General features: G+C 42.9%; 1 protein-coding gene across 11 annotated transcripts in view; it reads left to right on the top strand.

Moving 5' to 3' along the window:
• NPEPPS (aminopeptidase puromycin sensitive) overlaps positions 1-12,576 on the top strand; it is a 222,400-nt gene that overhangs the window by 101,020 nt on the left and 108,804 nt on the right. The window contains exon 1 of one of the 11 annotated variants that reach the window (XM_053262237.1): positions 6,977-6,992. The exons of the other annotated variants lie outside the window; for them this stretch is intronic. The gene's annotated coding sequence lies outside the window, so the exon portion shown is untranslated. Of the gene's footprint in view, positions 1-6,976; positions 6,993-12,576 lie in introns of those variants that run through there. 11 annotated transcript variants of the gene reach the window in all.

The following is a 12,576-nucleotide window of genomic DNA, read 5'->3' as shown; positions in this document are numbered from 1 at the left end:
GCAGGAACAAGATATTTTGGTGCATGGAATTTACCCATCTAATTTAAAATATCATTTTGGAACACTGGCATCTTATTGAACATCTATCAGGATGTGCTGTCAGAGTCCTAACATTGGTTTTAGGAGGGGACCATCTCTAAAGAATCTACTCATAGCACATAGGACATTTTAGGTCCAGATGTTCTACATAATATTGGTACTTTTAAATGTGGTGAATGTTCATCATGCGAACATATACAAGAAGGTTTGCAATTTGTTCATTCAGGTATAGGCAGAACTTTAATTTTTCATACGTTTAGGACCTGCAATACAAAAAAATGTAATTTGTATGTTAATATGTCTGTGTAGCTTGACATACATAGGCCAAACAGCCTTTGAAAATTAGGATTCAAGAACATAGAATTACATTCAAAAACACCACAGGGGATACTGTTCTTATAAAGCATTTTCATGCATGTCATCATTACAGCGATTTTAAAGCCATGATTGTCAATCAAGTTCAATCTTATAAATTTCATAGAACAAACACACAAAGAATATTATCTCTGAAGGAAATGAAATGAATGTTTCTTTCAAAGACTATGTTCCTTTCAGGCCTGAACGGTAGTATTTCTTTGACTTTCTTTATACAAAATTGTGATGTCTCTAAGAAACAGTCTTGAGAGTATTTAAGAGCAGTAGATACAGTTATTGGCTCATCACATTCTCTCTGTAGACTCATAGGGAGCAGCACTGCTTATAAGAATAAGAAGTTTAGAGACCAACTCTGTTTTTGTGGCAATATTGTAAGTTTCTTGAAAGAATTGACTTAAAATTCAGAAAGTGCATTTTGTGTTTTAGTATATGGTAAATGAGCATTTGAAGGCACAAGGTACTATCAAGATCTGCTTCTTGAAAATACAACAAAGTGTTGGCAAAAAGAATTTTGATCACTATTTGTGCTTGTACTTTTGGATTTAAAATTATTACACTGGTATCTTGTATCCTTTATTTTCAAGAGTCCATTTGAAAGTTTGACTGACTACCTTGTCTGAAGATTGAGAGAGACATTGTTAAAATATTGAGTGGACTTCAAGATCACTAGCTCCCTTTTGGATTTGAGAAGGACTTTGAGATATGATTACAGCTATATAACAATATAGTGACTGGAATATTGGATATTTCATTTGACTGAGGAAGTTTCCAAAACTTTGAGCGCTACAAGACTCAGTTTTTTGTCAATTCTATTATTACCTATAGGGTCTCTTATACTACATCTCCTTTACTATTGTATATATTCTCATTCTATTGATATTACAAAATATCTTATAGCTAGTTACTTAATTGTGTTTTGTTTTTTGGGACTAACTTTCCAGAACCCAGACACCCTTGCCATTTTGCATTGGGTGACAGGGACATCCCTGGCCTTAGCATTTTAGCAGTGGAGGTGGTCCCTACAGCAGCGGAGGCCCAAGACTTGGATTCTGGGCCTGAGGAAACTGTTAATTGCAATGCTAGAGAGAGAGAGGATGGTGAAGAAGAGTTCTTCCAAATGACAAACACTATTTTGTTGTTATTCTCACAGGACTCATTTAAGGTTGTACTGGTGAAGGCTAAGAGAGCTAATGCTGCTTCTGTCCCTACAAAGACAACAGAAGTTACAGCCCAATCCTCCTGTCACAGGATGTCTTCCCCTCTATTCGTCACCAGCAACCTGTGGTTCCATTTCCCTCGCCCATTTGCAAAACCATGCTTGCAGAGTAGAATAATCCCACTTCTTCAAACAGGTTGATACCTTCCCCGCCAAAATTCTGTGTCCTGCCCAGCGAGATCATAGCAGAACTTTCCATTCCTATGACTGATGTGCCGGTCACGGCCCTGGTCTCTGGTGCTATTATGAACATGTATGGAGACAAGCAGCTTAGGGCTCTAGAGGATAGAAAGAATGACACCATTTTTTGTAAGGCTCACGAGGCAGTGTCCATTGCTGTCCAGGCCTCAGCTTCCACTTCTGAAAGGGCCTCCGTCCTGTGGGTCAAAGGTCTGTTGTCACAGGTTGAACCAGGCCAAACTGCCCTGCATTGGGGTTTAAACAAATTGGCTAAGGCAGCCACCTTCATGTCTGGACTCTATTCAGGCAGCCTCCAGAGCGATGGTGTAAATATTACTATCCACAGGGCCTTAAGAACTGGCTGGACATCCAAATTTAAATCCAAATTTAATCCAAATTTAATTTGGCTTCCACACCATTCAAAGGGGGTAAGCCATTTGGGGAATCACTTGAACCTGTCCTGGTAGAGATCCAGGACAAAAAGAAAGCCATGCCCTCTGGGTGTAGGGATACACTTAGACAGTTCTGCACTAGCTGCTATTACTTTTGTTCCTCCAGGCAGTCATCTCAGTTTTGGGACAACCGGGCATTTCGATCCTCTGGCTGCTCCCAGTGGGGAGCCAGTAACCAACAGGGAACCAGAAGCAGGACAGGCTTCCGACAAGGCCCAGTCTCAAGAACTGTCTTCCCATAGGAAGCAGGTTGTAGTACTGCATTTCAAGGTGTGCTACCTCCACATGGGACAACTGGCTACTCGACACTCTAACAAATGGCTGCTGCTTAGATTTTGTCACCTTTCCACACAAATCCGTTCTTCTCTCTGGGCTCCAGGAACCCAAACCAACCTGCTTGTGAAGCAAGTGATTTGTTACCTGATTCAGATCCAGGCCATAGAGCCAGTGCCATTGACAGAGTAATGCCAATGCACTTACTCTATTTTATTCTTGGTTCCTAAGAGAGACGGATCATGCATGCCATTCTAAATTTCAGGCAACTCAACTGCTTCATTCACAAGAGGTGGTTCCATGTGGAGTCCCTACAATCCATCAAGGAGGCCACCACCACAGGCGATTATTTAGCCTCCATAGACCTGACAGAAGCCTAGCTCCATATACCAATCCTGCCCACCCACAGGAGGTTTCTGAGAGTCTGCCACAACCAGCAAGACTTGAAATACAAAGCCTTGCCTTTTGGTGTCTCCTCTGCTCCACAAGTGTTCACCAAAATCCTGGCAGCGCTTGCAGCCCATATAAAAGTCAGGGGGCCTAGGGGTGCATGCATACTGGATGATATTCTGATTTGCTCACTGCCCAGAGTTCCTTCTAATTCTTTTCATCTGTGTGCAGAATGAGTTTTGTTCTGAGTGGCAGTATCAAGGCAGTGTGTGTATGCATGTGTATTCAGAGTGGGACCTTCCTAATTCAACCTGAGCGGGATCTAAAATTAACTGAGTGGACATCAAAAACCGTGTGAGTGCATGCACATGCGCACGCCTTAGAGGGAACACTGCCCCCATCCCCAACCCAGGCAGGGAGTGACTGTCTCCAGGCTGTACAGGCACTCCAGTCACACAGTTTCTTGGTAAACAAAACCAAACCATCTGACTACATCTCAGCTGCTACAGCATCTGAGAGCCTGGTTCAATAGAATCGCAGCAACCATCTCCCTTCCCCCACACATGAAAGAAAAGATCCACAAACAAATCCAGCCACTTCTACAGTGCTCCCAGGCAGATCTCATGGTATTGGCTCAGGTGCTAGGCTCCAGGATTGCTTGCATAGACTGCATGCCCTGGATTCAGTGGGCTGTCCTTCCCTTTCAAAACCAAATTGCAAATTGCACCAACATGTTGATGTCCTTACCAACTACTGTTAGTTAGTCCCTGTACTGGTGGATTTCCTCAGCGATGACAAAGGGTCATCCCCCTCAAGGTGGTCATCACTACAGATGCCAGTCTGTTGGGATGGGGCGCTCACTGCAGCAACCAAATGGCACGGGGTTGGTGGACTCTAGTGGAGCATCATCACAGCATCAATTGGCTGGAACTGTGAGCCATCAGACTGGCTCTGGCACATTTCCTGCCCCTTGTGCTCAGCGAGAATATTGTGATTTGAACAGACAGCATTACAGCCAAATCTCACTTGAACTGTCAGGGAGGGACCAGGTCCAGATCCTTGATGGAGAAAGCCAACATTGTTTCATTGGGCCAAGATTTACCTGGCCTCAATCAAGACAGAGCACCTCAACGGCTTCGCCAACACCTAAGCAGACTGGCTCAGCTGCAAGATGGTGAGCCCATCAGAGTCTACACTACATCCTGAGGTTTGCATCACCCCTTGGTAGATATGTTTGCATCTCCAACCAACCAATGCATGTTCAGCATCCCCTAGCAGAAGGCTTGGACACACGCACATCCCCTTGCCCTCCCGGCCTCCTGTACGCCTTCCTGCCCATAGCTCTCATTCAGAAGGTGCTGGCAAAACTAAGCATGGAAAGGGCAGATATTATCTTAATTGCCCCTCTCTGGCTTTGGCAGCAGTGGTTTGTCAGTCTGCTGGCCTGTCTCCACCATATCTCCATGGTATCTTCCTCTGTGGCTGGACCTGCTATCTCAGGGTCCTCTGCTCCACCCAGACTGGCTACAACTCCACTCCTGGAGGTTGAGCACGTGATCTTAGTCAGAAGGGTACTCCAGAACGGTACAAGGTAGCATTTTGGCTTCACACTGCCCAGCCACTAATTGTATTTATCAGACACCCTGGGCTGCTTTCCTTAGATAGGCAAGGAGAAAGCGGATAAATTTCCTTATAGCTTCTATTTCACAGGGACTGGCCATTCTCCAATCAAGCCTGAATCAGGGCCTTGGGCCCAGCACTCTTAAACATCAGGCATTGGCACTGTCCTTTGTGCTTATGCTCAGAGGGCCTAATGGCTCCTCTTTGCACTCACATATCCTGTTTTTTTGCATTGGGCCATCAATATCACTCCACCTCTTGTTAAGGTTCCCTCCTGGAACCTTAACAGGGTCCTCAACACACTAACCCGGTCTCCTTTTGAACCTCAGTGCCCCTCAAGTATCTTTCCTAGAAGGTCCTTTTTCTAGTTGCCATTATATCTGCCCACAGGGTTTCAGAACTGGGGATATCTTTGGTCTGTAAGGAGCTCTGTTTGTTCCAGCCAGAGGCAGTGGTTCTGAAGACCGACCCTACTTGCATTCCGATAGTCAACTCTGCCTTATTTTCGTGCTCAGGAGATTGGTCTTTTCTCCTTTTGCCCTGAGCATCTGAAGGAACATCTTTGGCACAACTTTGAAGTGCACAGGGCTCTGCACATACAGTATATGTTCGCAGAACTAAAGAGCTATGAAGGTCTGGTGTGCTCTTTGTTACCTTTCATTCTACATCCTTGGGGTCCAACGTCATGAAGGCCACCCTTGCACACTGGATTAGGGTGTGCATTTCCACAGTTTATCAGACCTTATTTCTTCCGGTACCACAGGGCATTACTGCATACTCAACACACAGTGGAACATAGGAAGCTGCCATATACTGAGTCAGACCATAGGTCCATCTAGCTCAGTACTATCTGCACAGACTGGCAGTGGCTTCTCCAAGGTTGCAGGCAGGAATCTCTCTCAGCCCTATCTTGGAGATGCCAGGGAGGGAACTTGGAACCTTCTGCTCTTCCCAGAGCAGCTCCATCCCCTAAAGGGAATATCAGTACCCTAATATCCCCTAAGGGGAATATGCAGTGCCTCTGCCACAGCAGCCTTCTTAGCTCAGGCTCTGTTGGCAGAGATTTGCCGGGTGGCTATATGGTCCTCCATCTCACCCTTTCATCAAACATTACAAGATAAACTCTTTTGTCTCTGCGCAGGCTGCATTTGTGCGGATGGTGCTCCAGCAAGTGGTCAATGCCTGATCCACTCGCGCCTGCATTTTGCAGCTCTGGTATGTCCCTTTGTGAACTATGACCTTTTACCCTGAGGGAGAAAGAAACATTGGTCTTACCATGAAGGGTTCTTTCTCTTCAGAGTATAGAGCTCATCTGACCCACTCGTGGATTGGTCAGATGGTTCACTGGTAGGTCAGGTCTCTCCACCTGCATCTCTATCAGACTAACCTGTCTAGTATTCTTTCTGCATACTGGCTGACTGACTTGTTCTTATATACATTCTCTACTCTCTGTCTCTCTTGGGACCTCCATGGAGCACAACTGTTTCAGAACTGGGGCTCTGGTTCCAAGGGCTTGCTGGGAGGAGGGCCGGACTTCCTGTTACCTGAGAATCTACCTGATACTATCCTGTCTACCTGGAGCAAGTGGTGGAAGCTAACCCTTTGTGGACAATGATCTTTGTACTCTGAAGAGAGAGAAAATCCTCCACAGAAAGACCAATGTTTCTTTTTTAAGTTAGATCACAAACTCTCAGCCCATGAGGTTTGGAAAAGCTCCTGTGAGTGAGTATCAGAATTGATGGTGTAATCAGGTGATGTTGTTTTTTCTTGACATACAAAATCCTTAGAATGATGAAGATTGTTTCCTCCTCTAGCATCCTGCATGGCAGGCATTGCCAGCACAAGCAGATATCTCTTTGCCCTTAATACGTAGTGAGTGAATCCATAGTTCTGTTTAAAAGGTGCAGAATAAATTTGCATGGATTTTCAACATCTTAAAAGTTTTATTAAACAATCACAGCCACTGAGGCAATGCTTCTGTTCACAAGGGAAAGAAATCTGTCTTCCAGTTATACTATTTGACTATAAACACTGTTCATCCAAGACTACAATCCTATACACACACATCTGGTATTACAGTAAGTTCCATTGAACTTTGTGGGACGTTCTGAGTTGAAATGTGTAGGATCAGGCTGTAAAATACATTGAGCATTTGCTTAATAAAGTTTCTATTTATCAGAAACACAAAAATTGTATTACATTTGGTTAAATGGTCTTATAAAGAAGCATTACCATTTCAAAATGATAGCATCATATTCTAGCAATGCCCTTCTGCTTTTTACTTAGGGCAAACTGGACTCTAATGTAGACAGTCTCCCTGGACACGGAAGTTGCTGTATTTCAACAAAAAGGATTCAAAGCAGATGCCAATGTGAAGCTGCTAGAATTTGTGGACTTCACACTTTCAGTTTCAGTAGAGTCTGGGAGTAGCTAGCTCACTACACAAAGTAAATTGTCCATATTTAATTGTTTATATAAACTGTTCTTAATAAACCTAACCCCCCTCCCCCACCTACAAATCACAGTATATAACATACCCATTTTAGATATGGGTCAGTGAAGGTTCCTTGTGAACAGAAACCTATTTTAAATAATGAATGCCATGATAGTAAGTTCTACTCAAAATGATTTGTGCTGCAAAGAAAACCACTGACCAGAAAGAGTCTAACATATGAGAGAATTGGTATTATTTGAAGAGTTTGGTTGTATTGAGTTATTGTACTTATCAGATGAGCTAGTTTGTCCATTAAAGCAAGGTCCCATACTTGATACCTTGGGAGAGACTAAATGGTCCTTGGCTCTTCTGTTGCTTAGAACTGGATATTTCAAGGTAAGCAAGTTTGAGAAGTAAAGTCATAAGTCCTTAAGAATCTCTAACAGTGAGGTTCAGGATTGAGAGAGAGGACACAAGGTACAGTTTTACTAATCTTGTGCTATATCTGGGTAAAGAAATTCTTCATCACTCCAAGTTATCACTAGGGATGCTAGAATGGACCAAGAGGCCCCTCTCTACTCCATCAGCAGTGGACACAGTTCAGTGAGATTTCCAGATTCTGGAAGAGATACTCTTCAATGGCCTACTATACCATTATGTGGTTAGTAGAGGTATGTGCACCTCAGGTTGAGTAGGTTGCCCCAATATCTGCCTTGTGTACCTCATAAAGTCCATCCACATTGCTTCAAGAGCAGCTAAGCAGAGTAACATAGATGGCAAAAGAAAAATGGTTGGTTCTGTGTGAATTGGCACATTTGAAAAGTTCAAATAGGAAATTGTGTGACCTACTATACCATTATGTGATTAGTAGGAAAATGTCAAGGCTTGAAAGATATGAAATCAGTTGCACTTACATTACACTTTCTTTTTGAAAGCATTGGATGTTTAAGTTTTAATATTATAAACTTTAATAGGTATTAAAGTTTTGCCAATTTCTAGTTTGGATTGAACAATGTCTACTGTGATTGGATTTTGTTTTCATTTTTTCCTCTGCATAGTAATATGATGCACCTCTCTTGCATTGTTGAGGGGATGGTCTTTTGACAGTAACTCCCTCTAGCTTTCTGTCGATCTGTACATATATATCTGCTGCAGATAGTGGTTCATGCGTATGAAGTGCACTGTGGCCCACAAAAGCTGTCATAATACACTTGCCAGTCGTTAAGGTGACTAGTATTTGTAAGAGACTTATGCTGCATCCTCTCTTGAAAATGTCAGGATGTTTATTGTATCTTCTGGTTTTAGACTGCTAGTCTGAGCTTGGGCCCTGTTGAAGAAAGGGAAAGAAATACTCAGCCAAACCTCTTTGGTCATTTTTGTAACTCTTTTTTATTTTTTTATTTTTTTTTTAGTATTCAGTCTCTTAGTTCAGGCTTTTTGAAATAGTGTTTGCATATTCTGTTCTGTGAAAGAACTTGCAAACTAAAGGTGAAGTCAAGCTCAACCTGACACTTTGTCTGTGTCAGAGGCTGTGAGGGATAGTTAAAGGGGACACCTATGGGTCCCTTTTTTTCTGTCTCAGCTTTTCGTCTGGCCTGGAAAGCGTATCTCTATTGCTGATCTTAAAATGTCACAGAAATACTCTAGATTGGCATACCCTCCTTGAGAGTGAGACAGTGGGATCACTGGGTAGCATGGCTGAATGTTCCCCTTAAGCAGAGAAGACTGGGAGTGAGGAGTTCTCCATAGCATAGCTGAGTGGCTGTGCTTTTACTAACTCCCCTTTGAACTGTGCTGTTCAACCCCACTTAGATTGGGGTTGGCTGAGCACCATGTTTCCTCATGGAGGTGTGGCATGGCTCCTCTCTGGCACTAGAGATGTCACTATTGTTGCCTTTCTGGACTTTGTTCCCTCGAGCTTCCATTATAAATTAAGTGTAGGTGTATGATAAATTGTCCATCAACTTGTGATTCCTCATAAAATCAAGTGGTGAACATTTACACTTCTGCCTACTCGGAGCAGAAAACTTGCAGTGAGGCAAGCTTGAAACGAGGAGGAGCGGTTTGATTTCAGTTTAATCTTAGGAATTCAGTACTTTCGAAAGCACTTAAACAAATATTCCCTTTTTAGACTTTCACTATAGAACACCTTTGCCAGCAGGAGCAAACTTTCTTCTGCTATAGTTGCTTTGGGATTTCCCACTAGATGCCTATTGCAGGAAATACTGTCCTACATCTTAAATACTGTTCTGAAAAACACTCCTAGCAGTGCTGGAAGCGGGGAAGTTGTCAGCTTTCTGAAGGGAGGGCTGCTTGTGGACATTGTCAAGCCTAGCAACGTGTTCTCTGCAACAAAGGGTTAGTACCTTGTAGAGTTTGATATTTTGATTTATGTGGTCAGAGGCTATTCTGACAGGATTCCTTTTGTAAAAGGACATAACATGAATCTCTAAGTATGGACTCAAAGGGCATGTGGGCAGGAGGAGGAGAGGAGCTTCTGCCTGTTACGGTGGGAGAGGAGAAGATGGGTGTGAGTTCATCACATGTGCCCTCCTGCTCAAAGTCACCACACGTGTCCAAACATTCTGGCAAGGGTTTCTGATACTTGGGCTCAAATGAGTGTGAACAGCAACTAGGAAAACAGCCGGCTTAGATGACCCTATGCATGCCATCTGTTTAAATCTCTGGGTATGGTTTTCTGGCATTCTGGTTTAGAAAAAAAGAGCTGGAAAATTACAGCGAAGCAAGTTTTTTTTCACAGTGCAAATTAAAAGCTGTACCAAAGTGCTGATAGACATGCCACACTCTTTCCAAACAGGAACTTTTTTCTTGCCAGATAATTTGGCAGTCCGTTTTTATTCCAAAATAAATCTAGAGGATGTTGCTTTCTTGGTCACAGTTAATAAAAATGAAGAATACATGTCACTCTATCAACTCTTGTTGGTAAAAGATGCAGCAAGCTTTTGAGTTACACAGAACCACTTATTAGATTTGTGCATCTCAAGAATCACACTGCAGTAAATCTTTGGAATGACTTAAACTGAGAAACATTGTTGCTGCATTACTGAAAATCTACATGAAACCTACATGAAAATCTACATGAAGAGCCAGCGTGGTATAGTGGTTAGAGTGCTGGACTAGGACCGGGGAGACCCGAGTTCAAATCCCCATGCAGCCATAAAACTAGCTGGGTGACTCTGGGCCAGTCACTTCTCTCTCAGCCTTATACTTCACAGGGTTGTTGTGAAAGAGAAACTTAAGTATGTAGTACACTGCTCTGGGCTCCTTGGAGGAAGAGCGGGATATAAATGTGAAAAAATAATAACCTCTGGGAGAGGTAATCCTTAGTCATAGATTGTGGTATCATCCGCAAGCTGATGACACTCAGCTTTATTTATCATTCAAGTCAGTAGATACCAGGGAGGCAGTTGATGTCCTGAACCTGTGTTCGGAGGCCATTCTAGGTTGGATGAGGGCAAATAAGCTGCATCTTAAGATAAGACAGTAGTGATCTGGGTTGGTAAAACAGATTATCTGAGTAGTGAGGTAAATCTGTTCTTTCGCACTCCTCCTAAGAGACCAAGTTTGCAGCTGGTACTCCTGTGCCGGAGTGCCTTTTTACCAGTCAAGGCTGGTATGCCAGCCATGACCCAACATGGAAAAGCCAGATCTTATCATAGTAACTCATGCTTTGGTGACATCTAGATTGGATTACTGCAGTTTGCTTTGTGTGGGGCTGCCCTTGAAGATGATTTGGAAACTTCAGATGGTCCAGAATGCTTTCATAAGGATGCTTGTGGATGCAAGGTAACAAATATTGCATCCATCCATGGGAGCTTCTTTGGTTACAAGTTTGCTTCCAGGCTAGATTCAGAGTTCTGGTCTTGACATGTAAAGCCCTATGTGGCTTAGAGCCAGGGTATTTGCCAGATTACATTCACCCATATGAATCTGCCATGGCCCTCCACTCCACATCTCAGGCCCTGCTTATGGCCCCAATATTGACTGAGATCCTGTTGGCAGTGACCAGAGCAGGGTAACTCCAGAATAAGTGGTTTGAGAGAGCAAAGAAATGGCAAAGAACGTTATTAGGGGAGCGAGGATTTTACTAGTTTGCTTTAATGAAGCTTGTTCAACCTTTTATTTAATTATCATATTTTTATACTGCTTGATAAGTAAATCTCTAGGCAGTGTACAGATCCCAACATTAAAAATAACAGGTTAAAATACATAAAGCATGATAAAAACAAATTGTTAAAATTATTTAAATTCTAATTAAAAGCTTGCGAGAACAGGAAGGTCTTAAGGGTCTTCCTGGAAACAAACCTATTCCGAAAATGAGTCAGATTTTTCTTAGAAAATGCTCTTTGGATTAGACCAAGGCTAGTTTTCTCTTCCTTTCCAAGACCATGTGGCAGGAAAGACTCTATGGGGTGGAAAGAGAGGTCAGTACCAGGCCAGCTGAAATTTGCAGGGGAGATTATCTTGCACATGTGGTTTCTCCCAGCCCAGTTCCTGGCCAGGAAGATAGCTAAGGAGTTGGCCGGGCTCCTGGGAGGCTGGAGAAGTCTACTACCTACCTGACTACACTGGCTTCTGCTTCTTGTTTTGGAGTAGAGGACTGTGCATGAGGTGTCTTTAAACAACTGAGGCCTTTTAAACCAAGTTCTAGAAACACTAATCTGCCTACTTTCCTTTCACTATCTCTACAGCTGGACTAAATTTGGTTCAAATCGAGGTCTGTCAGTCTCTAGGAGGTCTTTTGCACCTCAAATGTTCATGCGTCTGCCATCTTGGATTGGGGTAGATGACATCTTCACAAACACTGCCATTTAGGTTTCCCCATGTGCCCCTACAGCCGTAGCAAATTTGGTTCAAAACAGTTAGGAGTTCATAAGTTAGCCCACTTGCACCTCAAAAATTTATGCATCCACCATCTTGAATCAGGGTAGATTACATCATAAAAAACTACGCCGTTTAGGTTTCCCTACAACTGTACCCAATTTGGTTCATATTGGTCCAGGCATTGCAAAGTTGATGAGGTGTGGGGACACACACACACAGAATGCCGAGTGATCTCATAAGCCTACTGGAAAGTAGGCTAAAAATCAAACTCTTAGACCATAATATACTATTATTGTCAGACATTTTGCTGTAAACTTCCAATCTGGTGACTGTAGGAGCAAGAAAATTTGGGCATAGCGCCCATTGAAGTCCTCCCTGGACGAGAGACATGGCCTTTTTGGTTGTGGCCCCACAATTAGAAGGCCCTTTTGAATGAACTTTGCCATGCCCCCTCCCCCAGCATTTTAAAGAGAGCCTCTCTAAAAAGGCCATGTTTTTGTCTGTTCTAGTGAGTTTTTAATCAGTAAATCTGGTTGGCACTAGATTTAACTGAATTTTATTTAATACTATTTTGTTTTGTTGTGAGCCGCTCTGAGCAGTATTGCACTGGAGTGGTAGTATATACATACTTTAAATGAACAAAATTTTTCAAAATCCTAGCCGCTAATTTTTAATTTTTAGGAGCCCAGGCAGCTAGATGTATGCATTCTTGCACCCTCTTCTTTTCAGTTTTCTGTGCACTGATGGCTGTT

This window comes from Hemicordylus capensis, chromosome 6 (genome assembly GCF_027244095.1).
Source record: "Hemicordylus capensis ecotype Gifberg chromosome 6, rHemCap1.1.pri, whole genome shotgun sequence".
NCBI classification, from domain to species: domain Eukaryota; kingdom Metazoa; phylum Chordata; class Lepidosauria; order Squamata; family Cordylidae; genus Hemicordylus; species Hemicordylus capensis.
Note: the sequence above shows the minus strand (reverse complement) of the source record. Positions and strands in the feature narration are given on the sequence as shown.